The sequence below is a fragment of the Hetaerina americana genome, unplaced genomic scaffold, assembly GCF_022747635.1.
Source record: "Hetaerina americana unplaced genomic scaffold, ioHetAmer1.1.p SCAF_1, whole genome shotgun sequence".
NCBI lineage: Eukaryota > Metazoa > Arthropoda > Insecta > Odonata > Calopterygidae > Hetaerina > Hetaerina americana.
The window spans coordinates 78,258,035-78,283,550 of record NW_027286069.1 but is presented as its reverse complement, the minus strand read 5'-3'; positions in this window follow the sequence as shown (position 1 = coordinate 78,283,550).

The following is a 25,516-nucleotide window of genomic DNA, read 5'->3' as shown; positions in this document are numbered from 1 at the left end:
TTATTAAAATTGAATAGCTGCCTTGAAAAAGGACGTGGAATTAAATTTTGTGGAAGTAAGATAATTGCATAAATTGCAAGGAGTTTTATCACTTGCCATTGTCATTTAATTCTCATTCCTTTGTTTTTGATAAAATATGAGTAGTAGGTGTGCTTGTTTTGCGTATTTCGAGAAGGTTATTTACAGAGTGCATAGAATAGATGGGAGTAGACGAGGGGGATAAGTGACATATCCAAAATCCACTCAACTCAGTCTGCATAGGTAAATGCGTAGGATAGAGAAATAAAGTAAGACTTGCTTTAGACAAAGGAGTGAGAAAGGGTTGCTGAATGTAATCCGTACTTTTTCAATTACAAGTATACGGAGAAAAAATGGTAATAGGAAGGAACTAAGCAGTCAGATTCACGGATTATCAAGGCTAATTCAATTAATCAACAAAGGTATTGCAATCATTTCTGACTACCACTATGATAGATAAGGGATGAAGATTAATCATAAAACGCATACGTAATGAATTTATCAAGAAGGAGGAAGTCTGTGCTAAATAATACTAACAAGAGTATAAATAAAAACAAAAGTTCACATATTTTTAATATATTTGATATAGAATGGACTAATTTTTATGAAAATCAAGAATAGGATTGTATTGGAAGTGAATTTTTTACTAAGGGAGAGGTAGAGTTGCTTGTAAAGATGGAAAGCAAATTTTAGTGAAAGCTTTGATATGGAGCATATTTTAATTTTATCCCGCAGCTTTTTCGTTGAGGGAAGAGACTAGATGGGAAGCTTTTAAGATGTAGGCGTGGAGAAGAATGGAGAAAAAATGAAAAAAAGACAAACAGAAGAAAAAGTCCTAGGTGTATTAAGATTGGAGGGAAGGTTGCTGGGATAAATTTAATACTTTAAGAAAAGTGGTTGGAAGAGATATTGAGAGGAAATTAAACGTTGAAAATTATTATACAGTGGAGAATTTTGTATGACGTAGTTAGATAAAAATTTGAACATTTTTTACGGCATGGAGGGAGACATAAAACTTGTTAACTGCAAAATGGTTTTATGCAATGTAATTTGTGATGGTATTTTGTGTAATAATAGATGGTACTTAAACTTGTAGCAGTCAGGTTCCATAGAGATATTACGTATTACAAAATATATTAGTTCCGATAATAGTAATCACTTCCTTGGAAGGGCATACCATCATCAGGTTCACACCCTAACTATACATTTGCATATTTTATGCTGATGGTTTAATGAGATACACTAATACATAAATAGTTATTGCAACTTTTTTTGATTTTAATTCTTTCGGAAAAGCTAGGAATTTTTTACTTTTTATCATTATTCCGAGAAGCTCTTCATATATCCTCGGCGGGATAATGAATGGATTGCGTGGAAATTTTTAGCTTTTTCATTACATTTCTCTAATTCATGAGACTGCATTGATTGTTGAACCGATGTTCGAAATAAAAGCAAAGATATCCTTCGAATAGTTAGTGAATACAATGAGCGGGTACTCCAAATGAGGTCCAGCAAGAGAGGAATGGTAACGTTCCCACTAACCTACAAAAACCATCGCACATAGCACACACTCCACACCCTCACCCTGAACCCCGAATTCCGCGCAGCCGTAGCGACGGAAACATTATCGGTTGCACTCCCAACGGGCGAACCCTTTCCCCACGCGAACCCTTCGACGTCGGCGACACCATGCACACATTCCCACACCATTCCCATGCCGCGCCGGTGGCACGAAAGGAGCGAATAAGTATGCAAGTATGGGGCTCCAGTATGTTGTGAGTGTGTCCGATCGCTCCTTGTCGCATGCCTTGCGCCCGTGAGCGTTCTCGGGGTGGGACCATGGGAACGAACGTAGTCGACTGGAGTGAACTCTATTCGTCAGTCAACTTGTATATCAGTCCAGTCCTGCATCCCTTTTGGGCCAGTACACAAAAGAGAATCCTCTGACTAGGTATGCGTATCGGGGTTTCCTCAAGGCATCGAATTAAGTAAAGTATTCCATGCTTTGAGGCATAGCAAATGAAATGTTTTGCTACCTATTTGTGTCTTCAAGTTCTATTTTTTTGTTGTCCCTTAATAACAGCAGAGCAGTGGTCCTGACGTAGGTTTCCATCACTGAAAAAACAGTTCCAGATGATAAGAGTTTTTCAATACCAAAATGACGAGCTATATCTGTATTTTTCATAGAGCACAGCTTTTCAAATGGCCGAGTCAATCCTGTATTCCACCATTGAAACTACTAAAATGAGGTTGAACCGTTGATTGAGTCTTATTTCAGGGTGCCCGCCGAAAAAAAACCGGAAAGAGCTGCTCAGAAAGATGCATCTAGTGCATTAATTTTCGGGGTGATTGAATTCAGCGAGCGACAAAGGCCTTTTTCTGCCCCTTGCGGTTATAAGTGAGAGTTTGGGGGAGAGGGACTGGTTGGGGAGGAGGTATTCAAATACAATGGGCGGAGGACGAAGAGGGCGGGGGACGAATCGATCCCCGGTCGATACGCCGCCAAAGTGCCGTCTGAACACGCGCTTTGAACGCGGCTTCTTAGCCCGACTCTCTTCTCCCTCTCGTCTTCCTCACTGCCTTGGTCCCGTCTGCTTCAGTCGAAGGAGGTGCATCCATCCATAAAAATCTTTCCTTCCGGAGAAATAAGACCCTCTCCACTACTGCGTAACTCCAGCAGGCGTGTGATGCGATTCTCCGGATGCCCGAAAGTTTAGATATCGGGTAAACTATTTGAAAAATGAAGTAATGATTCTATTCTAAGTTTGGAAATATGGGACGAAATAATTTCCGCGTTTATTCAACGTGTTTAAAGTTGAGATGCCAATATAACTAAGGGTGTGGTTTATTTATCCAACGCAAGTCACTCGTTGGGAGGGAGAAAAAATCGTAAAAGATTACTACAGAGGAATCTAACAAATTTGGATCATTTTATTTCAATTTCTGTTTTTTTTTCAAAAGTTTTTACTCACTTCTCAAAGACCACTGTTAAAGGAAATATCCTTCTTAACGCTTCTGTGGTGAGTCACAAATAGGAAGGAAGGGAGTGATGACTCGTGATGCCGGGTCTTCTCACCCTGTATTATTACTATAAATTATATTCATGTATGCATACTGTTATTTCAGCCGTTTACAAAGTTTTAATCATTGGTAGCTGTGTTAAAACATCTTCAAGTCTGTGATATTTGACCACAATTCACCCAGATGTATCCCTAAAGGGTAACAACGTGACCCGATTTTCTTTTAAAACCTTTATTTCCCTCATAGTTAGACATATTGGTTAATTGAAGAAATGGGTCCCAGAAGAATTGAACGCGTTTTCTCACGTCTTAAATATCCTTCTCCTGTGCCTTTCCAGTTATCGTAATTATTATTTTTTTGACACCCACGTAGAAATATTTAACCTTTAAAAATACTATCAATTTCACTTAAAGAAATCCATCGATGATTAGTGTGAGCACTGATGCATCGTGATGACTTCTGTTTGCACGATATCTTCTATTGGGTTATCTCAGTGGGTTATCTCTTCTATTCGGCTTTCAGGTCTATCATCTGCAGTGCAGTTTAATTTATTTTCATTTTTTTTACTGGTAAATAGCTAACGAGAGCTAGCGGGGGGAATACTAGGAACACCGAATCACCGCTCAGAACTAAGGCATAACACTTGTCATCTCCCTCATGGAAGGGAGATGACAAGTGATACGCCTTCTCTGAACGGAAAGCATTAGAAAAGACTCTAGCTGATTCGAGAGTTTCCTGCCGTCGCCTTCTGATCTTTTCCGCGAATCCTTTGATTTCATTCGTGGTACGAGATGAGTTCGTGTTTTCAGAAACTCCGAATTTATCTTTGGTTTTCTTTAAAATCGTCTTTCAGATCTTGGTCACTGATATCCTCTGCTCCAATATTTTTCCAATTTTTTAAAATACGACGGCGAGAGAAGAAGACTCGGACTGAAGAAGACAAACTATTACAACTGGAAGCAATATTCTTTTCTCCTTTGACGCCTTTGACCCCTTTCATCTTGACGCGTTTTTCCTAATGATTTTTTTCAGAAATGAAGAAATAAATACACAAGACATGTTTGACACAAAATATTATTTATGATACGCTCTGCACTGCAGTTTGATTTTATCCTCCACATCTATCTCCTTTTGTCATTTCTGCAAATGTTTCAATTGTAAAACGGATTTCTCTTCGATTCGTATACTGATGTCCCTTTTATTCATTCTAATTGGATGTGGTATGTAACATTTAACATATTATGGAAAGGCATTCGAAAAGATCTTGATAATCCTCTTTTTTCCTAATTCACATAGTTACTTTTTAAGACTTTGCGCGAGCATCTTAACTACTTTTTCTGCGCCTGCGCGAGTGGAATTCATCATGGGATTGATTAAATTTGGCTTTGATTCAAATGTAGGCGATTGGCAATTCCTCTCGATATTTAGACTTGTAGCCCATGAATACCTAGGAGCATGTTTGTATTCAAGCGAATGCGGACAAATAGTGCACCTGACTCTCACGTCCACGAAACATTTTGTTTTAATTGTGATAATCCTTTACATGCCAAGAGCATGTTGAAAAAGTTGATTCATGAAGATGAGTAACTTCGACAAGCATAGGTTTACCACCGGTCTCCAGTATTTTTTCAATTGAGTTTATCACATGACTGACAATCAGTTTCGGCCGCGTTATTTTTAAAACGAGTTACACTCATTAAATGGCTTAACTTACTCTTTTCTACATAATTTCTCTTTTAACCAATATTCTCAAAGAAATTGCGACATGTAATGTACTTCTACTTGCCTAGCTCTGAACATGGCAATTACACAAATCCTGGCAGTGTGAATTTATTTATTTATTCATAGAATGTTCTTCGGCGACCACACAAATATATAAAAGCATTGATTGAAACATTTAAACTCAGAAACACAAAGAAAGGACTCTCAAATATGTATTTTTGATGTTTCGACGGCGGGGCCGTCATCATCAGAATGATGATTCGTGATTCCGATGATGACGGCCGTGCCGTCGAAACGTCAAACCTACATACGTGAGTGTCCTTTCTTTGTCTTTCCGGGTGGAAATATCTTAATTAATGTTTTTATGTTTACACATTTGTATATATATAATATGAACAGCAACAAAAAATATAACAACACACGTTATTTCTTAATAATTTCGACGGAATTTAGCTTCGTCCTCCTCAGAAGAAAAAGGAGTCAATCAAGTAGTCAACTCAATATGTATAATTATATATATATATATATATATATATATATATATATATATATATATATATTATATGCATGTATATATACATGTACAAATCGAGTTTATTCGGTAGCCATTAATATTTACAAACTAGAGCCTCAAACCATCGAATCCATCCCCCTACTTCATTTTTTTATTAATTCTGCTTGAGAACTCGATTACAATCAATGACATTGAGGGAAATGCGCTGAAAGCATAAATGCCAAAGAATGTTATTAATTAAAAACGAAATATAAATAGAAAGATCTCCGGATTGTTTCATACCCCATTGCGAAAATTGACGACAGTATTTTGTTAATTTCTTCATGAAAAACATGCAGGAACCTAATGGGTACACGAAGATCTGAATAATGTGGGAAATTGGGAACAGTCTTCTAATTTTTTTTCGCGAGATATTGAACCACAACATTTGCGATATTCGGCTGTATATTATTGCGGTGCAACATTCAGCCTGGTGCTTTAATAATAGCTTTATCTGATTGATATGGCGTAGGGGAATTCCAGTACCACCCAAAAGGTTACTCCATAACTATAATTATACTAAAGTTGTATGTGCTGGTATGGCATGTTGATACAGGTATATCCCTGAATATCGAAAACTGATATGGACCATAACTTTCCCTGCAGAAGCCACCACTACTTTGGGACGTTTTATTGATGTTGATGTTATAGGTTTCCAAACAGAACTTTGTTGTTTTGCTCTAATCAAAATAAAGTGATATAGCCAGGTTTATTCTGCAGTCAGAACCTTCCTTAGAAATTCTCATCCTCCAGTAACATCAACTTCAAACAAACCTTCCCTCGAACTTCTTGTAGTTCGAGTAAATTTATCGTCGGAATCCACTACGCACAAACACGTCTCATGCATAATTTTTCTGTCACACGCGTGTGGCTTTGACGCAAAAACATTTCAATTTTAATGATAGCACTCTTTAATAATGTTCTCACAAAATGGCAGAAAAGTTAACTTCCATAACAGCGGTGATCAATCCATCATCTTTTGGAATGTTCTCCCCTCTTTCAGCAATAAAAACCATATCCTATGTATTCTTAAGGAAAGAAATATTTCATGTTGCGTACTGCTCGTCGCTTGTTACCTCCATTGTTGCCGAAGGCGAAACGAACGTTAAAATTGCAACTGCTACCACCGATGCAGTGCTGTAGTCAAACACATGAAACGTTTACCACATGTATAAGAATGTAACTAAAATTCATTTTTTCCCAATAAATCATGTGAATAGACATTGATCATTTCTCTACATGGAAAAACCCTCGTAAATACCTCAAACTCTTTATGCAACCTTTGTCCCGAGTACACGACACTATAAGTTACTTAATTAGTGCCTTAAACAATCCGTCATGCTTACAAGTGATATTTTGCTGTGGTCTTCAAATGAATTTATTAATGTGTGTGGCCACTATTTTTTATAGCCGTTAAAACTGTGTATACTAAGTTCAGGTACTTAGGTAAGTATACAATTGGTTCGTGAAATTCGCGCTGTCAGACCAACCATAAAATGTATTTTTTTCGTTAGCCGTGATTAACTTGGCATGCATAATTTCCTTTAGTATATTTTCCATTCACCTTCAAACATTCGTGAATCATTTCCTCACTCCCAAAAGAATGGATATTTGGTGGCATTCGAACTTGAGCTTTGCTGTAAGCGTGGCATCTCCACCCTCGCAGACTAACACATTCAAACAGCCCACTGCACTTCACTTACGTCACCTGTTTCGCCCCTCATGTCTCTCAGTTTCAATCCGAATGTTGTTCACTTTATCATCTTCACCTTCTCACCCCCGACCCGAGTGTCCCCTTTTGAATGCAGTTTCCTCGCGTTCAATTCTCTGGATCCTCCGCCGCAACTCGGGCCGCATAGGGTGCGCTTTCTTTCCCTCCTTCCTCCTCCAGGCCCTTCTGGGCAGGCTCCATAACGCGTGCATCATCCTCCTTCTGGAGCGACCTCGCCTCCTCCCCTTGCTTCGCACACGAAAGAAGAAGAGATCATCCAGCATCCGGATAGAGTGGCGACCGTCGCTCACACTTTAAAGGACCTTTTTTTCGGCTCCCCGACAACCAGGCAGCGCACGCCGCCGACGCGTCTGGCCCATCCGCGTGGCGGCAGTCGCGCTCCGGGAGGAAGCGGGGAGGGGTGGAGAGGAGGGCGTCCGGGTGTAGCGCCTCATCATTTCTCTCCTCCTCCCCCCTTGCCCCATTCTTCCTCCTCCTCCCGCCAGCCCGTTCGCTACCTGTAGAGTGTTCAGATTTGAGCTGAAGGGGGAATAGGAGGCGAATGAGGGGGTGGAATCATAAATCTCCCTGGCAGGAAAGAATTATTCTCCGTTCAGCGTTGATGCACGAGATAGGCCCTGTTGGGGAAAAGATTATAAAGGTATTAAACTGCTACATTCATTAGGTACCGTCCAAAATAATAAGTGCCCTCGCTCGGGGATTCCGAATCACCGTAATATGAGGTATGTCGAACCGTAAAATTTGTTGCCCCGTCGTTTGGGATTTTTTTATTTGAGATTTTATTGATCGCCGCGTATTTTCGTGCTCGTTATTGGCAATAAACTCCAAATAAAAGTCGAACTGAAGTTCATTACTAAAGTGAGCGGCAGATATATCACTGCAACATATCAAACAATAGACAATTAATTATCTTATTGACCGAATAAATAAATCATATTGGAGCTGGTTTGATGGATTGTGTAATATTCGTGTCCATTTTTAATTTGTAACGAATGCAAATAAATTATTGCCCATTGATAATTATCATTGTTAATTTAACCTTATTTTAAGGCTAGAATGTCTTTGGATCCTTTTTCTTAATTTTTGCGCTTATAATTACCTAGAGGAAGTCAGGTTAGCTATAATTTCGGAATGGAGAAAATGTTAATCAAGTGATTATCAAATATGCTATTTTTCAATTTTAATCTACAATACCAACTACGAGCCGATTACTAGCCAAAAAATAATTACTATATTGTAGAAAATCGTACGAATGGAAGGAGAAATTTGCATTTCGCTTCTTCGTTATCATTGGCGTTACTATTCAGAAATCACATCACATGGGCCATTTAATTTACTTTATGATTAACACATTAAAATTACTCTATATTTTTGCATTGAGATGATTGCTTGTAAGGATATTAATTCGAATGCGAAAGATTCATTACATTTATAGCAGATTTTATTGCGTTGAACTATGATGCAATAATGTAGAATTTCATTTTAAAAGCAATGTGAATTGAATATTTTTCAAGAATTTTATAAATAGACCTGATTTTGTCAAAATACTGATATCCAGAACTTAAGTAATAACTTACACGGTCCAAGTTTAATAATAACCAAGAGGGTCCGCTGAAGTTGGTCATTAAACAAATTTTCGATGGGCGTAGTCCTGCGGAAGTTCAAGTTGCTCAATAGAGCAGTTAAGATGAACTCGATACAACTTTCGAGGTTTGTATTATAAGATCCCAAAAGTTATTAAATAATTTATAATTGTATGCAAGTAATTCATCATTGTTCAGCAAAAAATTCAAAGAACTGTATTTAACATGAAAATTGGGAAGCATTCCAAAAATGAAAATCTATTTCATGTTCGGCGTGAGGGGATAATGACGTGTGTGATTTCCCGTTCTGGCGATTGGACTGCCTCTTCATGACGTACGCGGGTGTTGTGACAAGAATCAAATGACATTTTACAATGATTATTTCCAAATAACCGGCAGAAAGGCCAGAATGAGTTTAATATAGATCAAGTAATTATGGGAGTGTCAAAATTTCATCAAGAATTTGGACGGTTTTAACCCCATCGGACTTATATTTTGCGTTGTGACATTTGACTGACACGAGATACTCTGACTTCATTCGTATTTTTACCGGTAGTAGATAGATTTCCTTCGTTGGCCGGGTGAACGGGTGAACTCTTGAGTTTGAAATTTGCCTTGCGCCTGTGATTTTTGCTTTTAGGTTTCGTCATTATTTGTTTGTTCAAAAATTTTAGGGGAAAAATAATTGCAGAGAAAATAGGTTGGAGCTATCTTTCGATCCTTCAAGACAGTGAATTTTAACTTGAGTATTATAAACTTCATTGTTATGAATGGGCTATCACAGAGAAGATAAAACAATAAGACCAACCAACCATAATTGCGCTCGTTACTTAGAGAATCTCGTTTTCCAAGCTTGAATCGAGATGACGATAAACGATGCAGATGAAATATTTTAAAACGATGCCTGGCTACACGGGCAATGAATATGCATGGTAAGATTCGAAGAAGCTTTGGACATATTTTCAGAGAAAAAAGATAGCTATAAGAGGATGCTTAACTATTCACGAAGGAAAGAAAACTTTCAACCATGGAATGCAAAAATGTAAAACGAGTAGCCAAGCACCAGGGCTGTTTTCTTCGGCAGATTGGTCCTTGTACAAAAAGGAAGCAGAATGGCTAAATAGAAGAATTTTTTAATCAGGGAATACAAATAAATGTTAACTTCAAATGAAACTAGCCGCTACGTTTCACAAACTTCGTGTAAACTCTAAAACTCAATTTTTCTGCAGCGTTTTATCATCGGTAAATAAAGTCAGAATTAGAAAAAAAGATTAAAACAATGGTAAAAAGAAACCATAGAAAATTCATGGGGGAAAATTGACATGGCAAGTCTTTAAAATTCGCCCGCTTAACTAAACCTGAATAAAAAATCAAAAAAGAGTAAGAGAACAATGAATCTGTTATCCGCGGAAAGTATCAAGTGTTATAAACAACGCGATGGATAAATAAAAGTGAAAAAGTGAATTTTACGTCCAGCAGATTTTCAAACCCCAGATATCCCGTTAAATGAAATAATAGGTTTTATGGAAGAAGGGATCGTTTGGCGTCAATGTCGCCGAAATAAAGACCTCTATCAATCTATGTCCGCCATTATAAGAATTTTAGCAGTGTTCGGTAGAGAAGCTGCCATCTTTGAGTTTCATCTCTTATACCTGCATAATATTTTTGAATGCGTAGATGTAAATGATTGAAAACTATAGTATTTTTCTAACTTTACATATCTGGGGATTAAAATGGAGTGGATCGGCTGTTGGAGGTGTTATCAGACAATTGGTTTGAGGCCGGATGAGATACGAAACGATACACGAGAAAGTTAATTTGGCAGAAAATAATAGTGTAAAACTGATTTTTGGGGAATTAAGACGGGTAAATGGAAAAGTAAATTCACAGAAACGCTGGATTACTTAAAATAAAAAGTGTCAATGACGGAGTGAAAACTCAAGAGAAACAATTAAAACCTTGTTAACAACGGTTAAAGGAGAACCTGAGTATGAAAACTAAGGAAACTGAAGCAAAATCATCCCCCCCACCCTCGGCTGCAACCCACTCATGCGCACTCAAGAAGACAAACTCCCATTAAATACTCAAAATGATAACTTTTTCACGATTCCAACCAACGGCATAAAACCAACCGTGGTGTTGGCGGCTGCTGTCGGGGGATAAAATTGCTCGCACAAGAGGTCAGCTTGACTGCCGCAGTTCTACAGCCTATGGAATCCCGCTATTCCTAAGTTGATCTGTTGTGCTCGCCGGTGTGACTGTGGCAGGGTTTCTCATGCTTAAGTAAAACTGTGTTAATTATGGTGAGGGGGCATTAGCACAAATAACAAACCATTACCGCGATAAACAGAAACAGGGGACGAATGTACGCTTAAATGTTGTAACCAAGTAAAACAACCAAGTTTGGAATAAGGAGAGAAAGTGAATAAAGACAGTAATCAACCCGAAGGTCGGTTTAGTAGGTGATGGTAGAGATCACCCAGTACTTAGCCCTATACGGCGTGTGAAAATTCACACATCAGGGTAGGGGGGCCAGTTCCTTTCCCTGCGCCGGTTATGGTTTCCCAGGAAGACCTGGTACCCGAAAAATCACTTAAGCTTGGGTGGAGCTGCAGGTGCCCAGAGTGTCTTGCCCGGGAATTGAACCTGGGACCCTCTGGTCAGTAGTCAAATGTTCTACCCACTGGACCACCGCGACCCATATATATACCTGTATATACCCAAGCACACATTTCATTTGTGTTCTATTGTGCCGTCCCTATATATTCACACACACATATGCATATACACACACAAGCACACACATACATATGCATATGCACACACACACACTTCGGCAGCTGAAACCATGACGTGGTGGAAAACCCGCGAAACCTTCACCAAAATTGTACGTATGCGTTTTGTTGACATTTGGACTTTCCCCTCATACTAGACGAATTTTATTATATATGCCTACTACTTTATCAATTAAAAGGCCTAATAAAAAGAAAAGCTATCTTCATCCGTTCCCTCTCTATTATCCGTATTTGTTTAACACAGAAGTTTTATCTCACCAATCATGTATACTTGTAGATAGTTGGTGAAGAGGCTAAGTGCGCTAGTATTTATTTTATTTGTTTATTACATTCCTGATTAACTATTGAGTAGTCCTAAGTCTCCTTTCTATCTCTTTCCCTGAAGATTTAAAGTATATTAATGAGTCATTTTCGGTACATTTCATGAGGACAGGATGGGCAGTCCTTTCCATCAACACTTTTGGCCCTCATCTGTGTACTAAACCAACGTGAAGGCATAATATTAGAGGAGGTTTATCTGCCCATGGAAGAAGAAGATCATTTCCGTCTCCTGATGAATCTAAAAGCACCAGATAGCAACTCCTATGGGAAGTGGCGTTAAAGAGACTTTTTATTTCATCGCGGAACATCTCGATTTTATGGCGATCGCAATTTACGTTATAGAGCGCTTGTTCGATTCGGTCGCCTTTGTGGACGAACGAATATTCGCCCCTTAAATCACATCGTCCACATCCTCAGCCTGACACATTAATGGGACTCCCTTCCCTACAAATATAAAGAAAGTTCTTCCCTATATTTCTTGGAAGAGAGGGTGGGGGAGGAAGTGGAAGGAAGAGCTGGAAGCTGGCAGGCTGACGTTGCTTTCGATCGGCGCGAGGATTCACCCTTTGACATCAAACGTACACGTACAAGCTATCCATTTTGTTCTGCAAAAGAAGTGTTCTATTCGCGAAGGCCGAAGCAAAGGGAAATCTAGGGGGAGCGGTCCCGGTGGAGTTAGGGATGAGCAGCGGGTGTGAGAAGGAATCGGGTGTGTGGTGGGGGAAAATAGGTGATATTGGTCTAGTTGGCGTTCCCATAATAACTATATTTGGGAGACTTGCTGGCGAGTATGACTTGAATAGGGGAACAGAGGGAGAGTTAGAGTTAACAGATTACTGGACAAAGGGAAGGATCTTAAAAGAAATTGACTACTAAGGCGTTTGGAGTAGGGGAGGGGATGAAGTAAGAAAAGGTTGAGCAAATGAAGGCAGAAGATATTGTTAATTCCTTTTAGTCAACTTTCGCTGCAAGTTCGCGGAAATGAATTTCTTAGATTACGTAGAAATATTTGAAAAATAAATGCTCATTGATACACACAATACATTTATGCATATTATATTGTGCGTCGTGAGGTGGTCAAATGTACGAGTATATTGTTAAAAGGAAGCTATTACAAAACAATACGATGCAGAAGCCAAAAAATGGTAAAAAATCATAGATTTATGTAATGTATTTTATTTAACTGCGGTAGGAGGTTTTGATGTCGAAAGTCATCATCGAAAGTTGGCATTTTATTAGTGTGTGATCGCTATGCTCATCTTTTAATATCCCTTTACCGTTTCAATTCAATGTGTGGCAGTCAATCAGCTCATTAATGTTACTATAAATGATAAGAGATCTTATCTTAGGTATCAGATCCCACATTATTATTACGTTAGAACATAATTTTGAATATATAAATCGACGTTCCCATCCCATTCAACAGTTTTCAATGTAAGCCAAATTCGGACTTTGTATGAATATATGTAAATTACGTATCATTCTACCATTATTATGTGGTGTTGTATTACACATACATTATCTGTAGGTGTTCTTCAAATTGACAATTTATTGAACTTGTTTCAGATTTCTTTAAAGTGAAGTGAGACCCCACAGCGGAAGAGATATCCCAGAAACTCTACTGAATTAAAACGCTTTCATACCGATGGCATCTCAACTCATAGAATAGTCCTCAATTGATTGAATCAGTCGAAGAGAATTGATTGTCTATTTTCCCTGTGGTAACTAAAGAAAAAGGGTTTCATTAGTTTCCCTTTGTAGCAAATTTAACTCTTAAAAAATGTGTTTATATGAGTTTTACCGTCAGTTATGCCTTAAACAGATAGTTATATTTTGCTAAGGAAAGTGAATAAGCGTGCAAATAGATCATTTGTAATTTAGCAGATATATGCCGTTGCGTTTCACCCAGTTTGGGTGAAATTCCTCGGTTTAAATGGGTGAACCAATGTAGTTTCCGAATTTGAGCAGAGGTGATCCAGAGTCGACTTTCGGGGAAAACTCTGGCCTAAATATTGGAATGGAGGTAGTAAATATAGCCAAGTCGTTAAATCTAAAAGTATTATACCTAGTGCAAATAAGGTTTGAACAGTCCTTAACGATTGCTGCTACGTTTATAAATATTTCCTTTTGTGTCCCCTATTTGCATCATTCCATCGTATATTTTACCTGTATTAATTCTATCTAATAAGCATATCTATTTCTTCCTATTACCTCTTATCACTTAAACAACTTCTCCTTTTAGCCATCGTCTTCAACACCACGCCACCTTTCCTCATTTTCTGCAAAAACGTTTTTTATTGCCGCTCTCAGATTCCTCTGCCAACGTCCTTTCTTCGCCCATCACATTTCAAACTTCAACATTTGTCTTCCTCTCTGTTTAACTTATTTTTTGTATTCTTCCCCACACCAGCTCTCAAAAGACTCCTATTTACGCTCTCTATTTTTCCACATATACCAAGTGTCATGTTTAAATTCCTGTAAGAATGTTGAAACATGGCAATGGCGTCGATAAAATGATTAAAACCTGTGCATATATTATAAAAATTCATATCCATTCGATAATTCATCGATATTAAAAGTCCATTATCCCACTCTTTCGTTTAACTGTACATAAGATGATCACGCATTAAGGAAATAGTCCATCCCTCCTTTTTGGTTTGATTCTTCATGCATGCAGCATCATCCTTAGTGATGGTTAATTTTTCCCACTCCACTTTGCTCCCCACCTTGCCATGCCAGCTTCTTTCTTTCTCAAACGTCAATGTAAAAAGTATTTGCCAGAAGAAAATGTCATCGATATCGAAACGACTATAGCATCTACTCCTTTTTTGGCAAACCTGTCCAGTTTTCTTCCTCCACCTACCCAATCGTTTCTTATCCATTCCCCTTCTTGCGCCTATTTCGTCGTACCCCTTCCTTTGATCCCATTCCAGTATCCGCAAATCGTGAAGCCTATAGTTTTTGAGTAATTAAATCTTATCGGAAGGACATAATTTCATTAAAAATATCAAGAGAATAAACTTATCCATATTCTACAGTACTTGCGTATAATTTTATTTAAGAGAAGTCATTGGCACCCTTGTTACGATGTCTTTTTCTTCCTTGCTATCTACTCACTTCCCTTCTGCACCTCCTATCCACTCCTTATCCTCCTTATTCTCCTCATTTTCATCACTATTTTTTCGTCTATTAATTTTGAATGGCATTTGTCAATAGCATAAAAGTCATATGAATTATATTGCGTTTCATTGCATAAGCAGGCTTTATCGTAAACAGTAGGAGAATGAGTTATACTTACAAGGGTAGGCTGAATAGTAATGCATACCTGCTTCTAGACCATTAACAAAAACAAATAGCAAGATCGGGAAAAAAGTATATTAAAGTACAATCTTAAGTTTCAAAATCAGATATTTATTTTTCAACATTTCAACACGTCACCCTTAAGGCAAACACATTTCTCCCAACGTGTAACAAGCTTTTTAATTTCGTTTCGAATCCAGGACTTGACGGCTGCCTTCACCTCATCGTTCCAGGTGTACCTAATGATTCCTCTTGAGGTATCTCTTGGGCTGAGGAAAAAATTAAAATCGCAAGGCGCAAGATCGGGAGAATGAGGGTGTGGCATCGGTTCAAATTTCAGGTTTAGCAGAGCCTTTCCAGTTGCATGCGAGATGTGTGAACGAGCGATGTCATGTTGCAAGATTATTGGCGCCAGGCTGCCTTTAACACGAAAAACTCGACGTCGGAGGTGTTTTAGAGTCTGTGTATAATGAGAAGAATTTACCGTTGTCCCTCGTTCCCTAAAATCGGTCACATAAACTCGGCGAGCATCTCAAAACACAGTCAAAAGAAGTTTTTTTGCGGATGGTTGTTATTTGAACTTTTTCTCACTCGTAACTCAAAATTTCCCTACCCATCGATTTACAGTAGACCTATCAACATCATCGTCACCGTAAACAGCCTTTAAACGACGATGAATCTCAGTAGGAGTCACTTTTTCAGCAGTTAATAATTCGATAACAGCACGCTGTTTAACTCGCGTTGACATAGCACTAGAACACGTCTCTATACTTCCGCTTCCCGTAAATGAATGAAACGCCCTCAAACCCGCACATGCATGTTGAGGGGGAATGTTAGTTTCACATGCCACCAGGAGTGCTTCTGCAGGTAATTTTGTTTGTGGTCTACTAATATGTGTTCATTAGTTTTTAGCCTACCATCGAAGTTTGATTCTGCAATTTCCACAATATCATGTATCTTACTTTCACTGGATGCCATGCTACTAAACAGACAGTTTTACTTCGAGTAGAAAAAATAATAATAGGACGACCCACCCAATTTTGTTTGTGGTCTACTAATATGTGTTCATTAGTTTTTAGCCTACCATCGAAGTTTGATTCTGCAATTTCCACAATATCATGTATCTTACTTTCACTGGATGCCATGCTACTAAACAGACAGTTTTACTTCGAGTAGAAAAAATAATAATAGGACGACCCACCCTCCTTGTCAGGATAGATTACCAAACTGGAGCTGCCATTAAAGTTTTAATAAAAAAGTAATCAATTGAAATGTTGTAAAAATTACTTTTACTTAATGAATGAAAAATGTGAAATGTTAAAAGTACAATGTAAATTACCTTTAAATTTATTTTTAAAAATATTTACATAATATTTTCAAAATGTGGGTCACCTCATCCGTTTTAGCTCTTCTCATCCTATTTACGATAAATTACGTATAAACTATAATAAAACGTATAAATTAAAGTTGTCTCCTCGGAAACTTCCCTCCCTCTCTCTCTCTTTCTCTTATTTGCTGGACCATTGTTAAGTGTTCCTTTATAAAAATAAAGATAATTAGGAAAATAAAATGAAATAGAAAATAAGAAATAAGTATTTTTCTCGTAAGCAATTGCATTACAACAGTTTAATTCTACAGCAGTTTAACAGATTCAAATATTGACCCTTAGCTATTAATTTATATTTTTGAATTAAAAATAATGCATCGAAAAATCTGATCATGTGCTCACCGTTCATTACTCAAAGATAAGCTCTTGATGAATAAAATTCACTGTGCGTTGGTCAACTCAGTGAAGTCATTGAGCCGGAGAATACCGCTTATTTAATTATAGCTGATTTTTAGAGAGTAAATGACCTATTTTTTTGCTGTACTACTTTCTTATTCTCAGGCCGTCTTTCTAAAGTCTCATAGAGGTCACAGCTGATAGCTAAAGGAAAGTAATGATTCGGTGTCCGAACTGAAATAAGGTGCGGTTAGCAAAATGAGCCGTATTATTTAGTCCTCTGAACAAAATGATCTAAATGTATTTCTAACCAAATTACCTGTAAAAATTATACCATAAGCCCTTTTCTTAAATTCGTTTTTATCTGTCTTTTGGCAAATTAAACGCGTCGCGGAGGATCATCAAGGTAGACTAACAGTATTCATGGCAATTACGAACATTGACATATAGATAGCAGCCAAACACCTTCATGGTTTTAAGTATTTATCGAAAAAAATCTTTGCTTTATGAAATAACTATATTTATATACTGATGCTTAACCCCGAGAAATATTGCTGTAATCAAAGACTATGAAATTTTAAAATGTTCAATCAGCCGTAAGAGGCACTGTTCCATTAGTATTTTGATGAAATGATTGTAATAAGAGTAATTTATCAAAAATATTACCTGCAGGCTGGCCAAAAGTAATTCCAGTAATGGGGATAATTTACTTTTTAAATCCACGAATGGATAGCATTCGTAATTAAGACGAGTGGGTTGAATTTTTGATTTCCTTTATAGATCGTTCTACGGATCATTTGACGATCGCCTATTAAAGATGTAGGAACCAGAAGAAGGAAAAATGGCAAAGGAATTTGGAGTAGTGAGATGTCATGGAGGGATGATGCAGGAGGAAGCGGTTGGTGAATGAAGGGAGGGAAAAGGGAGAGAGCTCGGGTGGTATTTGTGGGCAGAGATTGATTGATTTAGGGCTGAATTTCAAAGGCTTCGCAAGACCCAGGAGATGAATACGGAGCGTGCTTTTGCAAACTTAGGGCTCAGTGAAAATAAAAGAAGAAAAAAATATTCATAACCAGAGTGGAATGAATCCAAGTGAATATTTTAATTTAACCTACCCTGGTGTGGTTAAATTAATTAAACCTTTTTGCTTATTAAGTTCACAACTACGTAAGTGTTTAGGACGGATCATATTTCCTTTAATATTAGTCCATGGGAGAAGATGTATAATATATATATATATATATATATATATATATATATATATATATATATATATATATAATTATATATATATGTATATATATAATGTGTATAAATACATTGGACAGCAACAAACAATATAGAAACACATAAAAAGATCACTCACACGTTATTTCTTGATCATTTCGACGGAATTCTGCTCCGTCTTCATCGGAAGATATAGAAGTTATGACTTCCTGAAGTGAAGACTGAATGAAGTCATTACTTCTATATCTTCCGATGAAGACGGAGCAGAATTCTGTCGAAATGATCGAGAAATAACTTGTGAGTGATCTTTTTATGTGTTTCTATATTGTTTGTTGCTGTCCAATGCATTATTCGGCACCTCCGTGTCACGTCGACGAAATATATATATATATATATATATATATATATATATATATATATATATATATATATATATATATATATGGACTACATTCTTGACGTGGTAGAAGTGCATGTGCGTTCCGATGACCCCAAGAACTGTGCTGGCGGGAGCAATGATAATTGCGCCTGATAGGGTCACCCATGCCAGATAGGTCGAAGGATAGGAGCCAGACGAACGGTAGTCCACGCTGCAAGTTCGTCTGACCCTGGTGGGGTGTCCTTAAAAACACTATTGAGGAAGGCAACAGGAAACCACCTCAATTATTATTCCCAAGAATATAATTATGGGCAGTGCAGAGGAAATGAGTCCTGGCAACTACGGGACTCGGCCTAATCGGCCGTGTGTCGTGCCCTGCAGCGTGAGAGGCAAGTCTTCCTTGGTCATCTCACGAAAACCCTGCAAAAGAAAACCTGCAGCAGCAGGACAAGATGCAGAGGAAGAAGACCAATTTAGATAGAATAGGATCTTGGAATGTTCAGACAGTGAGGACAGCAAAATTAGAGAATATTAAGAGACAGATGGAAGGCAACGGGAAACCACCTAAATTATCATTCCCAAGATAAATATGATGGACAATACAGAGATTTTGAGTCCTGGCAACTACGGGGCTCGGCCCAATCGGCCGTGTGTCGTTCCCGGCAGCGGGGGAGGCAAGGCTTCCGCGGTCGTCATCCCACGAAACCCTTGCAAGGGAAAACCAGCAACAGCAGGACAGGAGACGCAGGAGAAGAAGACCAAATTAGTTAGAATAGGGACGTGGAATGTTAGGGCAATGATGAGGACAGGGAAATTGGAGAATGTTAAGCGAGAGATGGGAAGAGGAAATATAGATGCTTTAGGTTTATGCTAGATGATATGGAAGGATAGCGGGGATTACTGGAGTGATAGTTATAGAATAAAATACGACGGCGGGGACGAGAGCCAACGATGGGTTGCTATAATATTGAATAAAGACGTAAGAAGAAGCGTATTCAACATAAAACAAGCAGCAGATAGAATTTTACTAGTAGAGATAAAATCAGAGACGACAAACTTGGTGATTGTTACAGGTGTACATGCCACCAAGCAATTATAAGGAGGAAGAATTCGATTGGAAATATTGTCAGTTAGAAGGCATAATCCTGTGTGCTCCTGTAGGGAAACATTTGATAGTGATTGTGGTAGGAATGCGACGGTAGGCGAAGGAAGAGATGGCAATGAGGTAGAGGACTGCGGTCTAGGTACGAGGAATGGCCGCAGGGAGAAAGCAATTGAGTTCTATAGGAGACAGAGGTAAGTCAACAGCAGCACTTGGTTTAGGCACCACAAAAGGCGTAAGTGTTAATGAAAAATTCCAGGTGACTAAAAAAGGTATCAGTTATATTATATTCTGGTTAGGCAAAGATTTAGGAACAGTGTGATCAATTCGCACAGCCTCCCGGGAGAATATGCGGATCCTGACCAAAAATTAGTTGCTATGAAGTTGAGCGTCCGTTTCAAAAAGATTAGGCTGGGGCGGCAGGTTAGGAATCGAATGAGAAGCATTAAATGGACTGACAAGGAAGGAGTATTAACAGGCTACAGATAAAACCATGGATGACCGTAAAGAGCTTAGTACTATCAAGGAAAAATGTGAATGCGTCAAAAAAGAGGTATCAAAAGCCGTAAAAGAAACTATTGGAACCGTTAATGAAAAAAGGGCAAGGAAGCCATGGAACACGGTTGAAATGACTAGAAAGATAGAAGAAAGTGGAAGAATATAAACACAGATTTAGGCAAAATGAAGTAAAAATAATTACAACAAATTGATACGGGTAAAAAATAACGCAAAAAAGTCTGGTGGAAGACGCAGTGCGAGGATATAGAAAGTTTGCAGAGGAAGGGTGAAATTAGCACGCTATACAGCAAGGTTAGGTTACCATCGGGAAGTAGGAAGGGAAGTGGTTCTTAGGACATAAACATAAACAAAAGGATAATGAGTAGGGCAAATGATTACTTTGGAGATAATCAGTTAGGGTTTCGGAAGGGGAGAGGCATGCGCGATTCCATTGCAGTAATGAGATCACTAATCGAGAGGGACATAGACTACTTTTACAATCAGGACTTACTTGCCTGTTTCGTAGATTTCAAATAGGCGTTTGATAGATTGAATTGGGAAAACTAATGTGCATATTGCAGAAAATAGGAATACGTTGGAGGGATAGGAGGTTAATGCCAACCTGTACATGTCTCAGACTGCTCAGGTGGAGTGGGGAATGGAGAGTCCGGATGGGCAGTGTTACGAAGAGGCGTAAGACAGGGTTGTTCATTATCAGCAGTGCTGTGCAACGTATATGAAGAGGAATTGAATAAATAGACGTGGTAAGATACGGAGGTGTGATGGAAAGTCGGTGGGGAATTCGTAAAATTAGTTAGGTTTGCTGATGACCAAGCTTTAGTTTGTCAGTCAGCCAAGGGGTTGCAAACATTGCTGAGTAAATTGGAAATTCAGTGAAACAGGTATGGAATGACAAACAATATACGTAAAACAAAGGATTCACGATTTTTCAGAAAGAAAAATGCTAAACTAAGCAATAAAATAGGAGGGCAAAATCTAGAGCAGGTAGAACAGTTTACGTATCTCTGTAGTGTTTCGGACCAACACGGTCAAAGAAGTAGGGACGTAAGGAGAAAAATTGCACAAGGGAAAGAGGCTTTTACAAGGTGGAGGGAGTTGAAGATAGGGCCGTTGAGTAAGTATGTTAAGAAACACTTGTAAAAACTTTGATATTGGGCGTAGTTATGTACGGCGTGGAAACGTGGTCACTGAAGCAGGATGATAGAAGTAAATTGGAGGCTTTTGAAAATGTGGGTCTGGAGAAGGATGGAGAAGGTGAAATGGACCGAAAAGCAAACAAATGAGGAAGTACCAACCCTTTTGGCTCTCCTATTTTCTTCAGTATTTCCAAATCGTAGCTTTTCTGGATTTACTTATTTCACACTTCCATATTCTTTTGCCTAAAGGAACGTTACTGCAATTTTTGCGATTGAATTCACATGCATTTTCCATTTACATTCAAAGAATATGTAGTTAATTCATGGAAAACTAATTTCATGATTTTTAGATTCAAACAAAGGAATTATTTTAAATATATTATTTTAGTAATTTATTTTTGGGCCAAATAACTTCACAATATTTGAGAAGGATAAATAACATTGAGATAATAATTACCTCGCGTCACAAACGGCCAAATAAAATTACAACACGGAACTAAAACCTAATGCTCAAGTTATAATAAGTATGCTATCGGTGTATATGTATATTTCCGGCTCCTTTATCATTTGAACAATCGATTTAAAAGATACGATAATAATATAAGGTAAAATATTGGAAATAATTTATAATATTTTACACTACATACCTCTCTATATAAGTGCCAAATTAGCTAATGGCGTCAGAAACGGAGATTTAGTTAATTGATAAAAGCAACTAAGTGAGGAAATTTAATTTCAAGAATGTTGGTGAATTAAGTTTGGTTTATTGTCTCGTTAGACCATCGTTGCTCTGAGAGCTTGGCATCGGTCAATAGTTGTAGTTGCCAAAAAAGAGAGTATATTTAAATCACAATTTAAATATGTTTCGTGTTAAGGATGATAAAAGATCATCGATTTAAGAATGGGCATTTGAACAGCAGCAGGATAATTTGGCTACTTCGCTTCGATTTTTTGCTCGCTTTGCTGAAAGGTCCCTGCCTGGTTTCTCTGTCCCTGCCATTTTATTGACGATTCCTAGCGGGTTATCTATCTGAACAAAAACTTAGAAGCTGCTTTTGGTATCCCTAGATAATATATAACATACTTTGAAATTACGCGTACTTATCCTCTTTCTAAATCCAAAATGTTATTCTCATGAATACTACTCATTTAATATTTCTTTGTTTTCATTTATGATTATAGTAGGTAATATCTTTGCCGCGAGTGTCATCAAATTTATATTTACATATTTGTCACATCCTGATATTTTTACGTCCTTTTGGATGGCTATCTATGTTAATGTAACAAGATCGTCCAGCGAAGTTTATGCCACATAAATTCTTCAAATGAATCCATGAAAACTATTCCTTCCCCGTTTTCCCAGATTCTTGAGTTGGCCTAAAGGGATTTTCTCTATTCCCGTAGCTTCCTTGATTTTATTTCCTTTAATACCTTTTCTATCTCGGAGTCGAGTAAAATAGGTCACAAGCTATTTTAATCGGCATTTTATTCCCTTTCTGTATCTTAACTACTTGGCCTATAATTTTGATCAAATAGTTCCTATATATCGTGTGTAGTCGCTCCATCTTATCAGAACCTTCTCTTCTCTGATTAATATTTTATCCGTTGTTTTTCGTAAATAGTTTTATGGGAATGCTCTTTCTTGCATCGCTACAGGAACTGCAACTGTAGAAGGCACCATTTTTTGCCCTGTCTCTGTGAACTATCCATATCCTCGAATTGCTCATTCGATCGTGTTTATTTTGCTCGAATACAAGCTTCCCTCAGTTAATTGTTTAGCTTTTTGTACTCATTCTCTCTAATTTAGTGTTCACGTCCTTCCATTTTCCTCTTTCATCTATCTTCCTAATTATTTTTTCTGTTATTCATGGTTTCCTAACATTTTTTTTACCATTCCTATTTTTTGGGCTTCTCCAGTCTTCATTCTTTGTGGGTGATTTTCTCGTTTTTCTTTTACATTACCTGTCTCCTATATTTGCTCAAATCTTTATCAACCACCTCCTGGTGCTCATTCCTCTTCTTCCCAGTTGCCATCTACATTCCATTTTCTTGTGCTTATTCTCCTCCACATTCTCATTCATTTAATATTTTACTTCATGGGCACTAAGTTGTGATCCGAATTCGCATCTGGTACTGGATAACTCTGCGAGTTGATTACACTATTCTTAAATATATGGCTAACCATGTGTAGTTCAACTGGTACCTCCCCGTTTTTGCCTGCATTTTATGTGTGAACCTATATTTACTGAGTTGTTTCATAGCGAGAAGTTAATTATAATTGAGCATTTCTCCTGTAAAACTCTATTGTTCTGTCTCTATGGTCATTTTTTTCTCATAAACCGTACTTTTTTACCATACTGCCGTGTTTATCTTTTCGTGTCACCGCTTTGAAATCCCCTATCCCTACGAAGCTTTTCTTCAAGTACATTTGCAATCATTTCGTCAAAAAAGTTCATAAAAATACTTCTGTCCTATTACTGCTTTGTGGCGTGTACATCAAGCAAACTACTAAATTTTCCGGGTCAGTTCTTATTTCTACTAATATATTCTGTTTATCATCTGTTCCAATTTCACTGCTCTTTCCTCCAGTTTCATATTCTTTACTCTGGTTATCGCACTTGGACTCCCCGAGTCTCCGCTTCATATTACTCTGTAACTATCGCTTCGAAATTCCCCGCTATCTTGTCCGCTCACTTCACACAGACCTAACATGTCTATAGAGCTTTCTTCATATATCGGTCGATATTTTCCGATTTCTGTGTCCTTAGCATCGTCCTAATATTCCAGGTCCCTGTTTTCACGTTGATGTTTAACTTGTGTCCCGGGAACACGCTTGGCCCCGCCGGCTGAGTCTCACCGTTGCCAGGACTCATTCATTTAATTGATCATATTATTTTATGATACATGAGTTGATTACTCTTAGCCTTCTTTTTACCATGGCAACATGACTGAAATTGCAACTACCGGCACGGTTCTATGGGTCGTAGAATAAGGCAAGACTTTCCATCACGTCAAGGTCGCTTAAGAATTCCGGTCTTGGGTTGGTATAGGAAATCTTATCAGCTGGATTAAATTTTATGTAAATATATGTAATTCATGGGTTATCTTTTTTGCTGTGCAAATCCGTGACTACGGGCCGCTCTACGGCCCTCAGTGAGCCATGTCTGGTCTTGAGTTCTGAGTTTTCCCATGCTTGGTCCAAGCTGTAACGTGATGGATGAATACAACCAAATATCGTTTTTAATTAACGACACATTTAAAAATATCAATATCAAAATAAATTTAGTCTTGTTTAGGTTTCTGGCACAAAAACCTAAATTTCTTACCGAGGAAAATAACCCGATAATTTTGATTTTAACGGAAAATGATTAAGCAGTATGAGAATTTCAAGTAATGGTCAATGCTGTCGACCTTTTGGGATGAATCGAATGATCATATCTTCCGTTGAAGCCTTTGGTAGATTTGAACGCGTAGGAAAAGCATCCAAAAAGTGACAGTGAAAAAATAATCACTGATATTTATACCTGAGAAAGTTTTTTTCATAAATTTTATCTGAAATAATGGACTATTTTTAGTTAAACAGAAATGCACGAAAATTAAAAAAAAAATATTCTCTTATCAAAATGAATAATGTTATGTGGACACACTTCAATTGCCAGATCTGTATGTTATTTTTTAAACCTGTCCAAACGTATACATACACACACATACTTGCTTGTTATTTTGTTTCCAGCTCTAATCTAACTCAGGAGCTTCCTTTGGGTGGGCATACCTTTCAAAGTGTTTTCAAATTTTAAAAAGAGTGGTGATCCAAAACAATTATTTGGTATTTGAGAATTCTCAGCTTTTCTCTTTTGTTCCCGCCCGTCGTCAGAGTTCCGGAGTCGAAAACACGCCGTTGCGCTCAAACGAAGCCCTGAACTTGGTCTTGATCTAAATATAAACGATCAATCCTAATGCAGTGGCTCGCAGGCCTTGGCAGCAATTTCTTGATGCTGAGGAAGCTTTCCAGTTTCCTCGCGCGTGCGGGGCATGCCGTCGCTATTATTCGTTCCTCCTCCCGTCTCGACAAACGCCTCCGCTCACTCCACGCCGTGCGGAAAAGCTTCGCAAGCCGGGAAACTCGGGAGCTTCCTCAGCGGCGGTGAATCGGCGAGAAAAATATTACAATTCGATTGTTCGTCGATAATTTTATACGAAGGAAATTTTCGGGATGGAAAGGAAAAGGAGACGGCTGGAAGGAGGATCCTCGGAGGAAAGAGGCCGATTTTTTCCGAAGGGGGGTCGTAAGGGAGGGAAGGAAGAAGGGAGGCGACGGAGAAATATCGTCAAAGAGAGCACGATGGTGGGAGAAGGGAGGGAGATGGGACGGCAAGAGTAGCCGG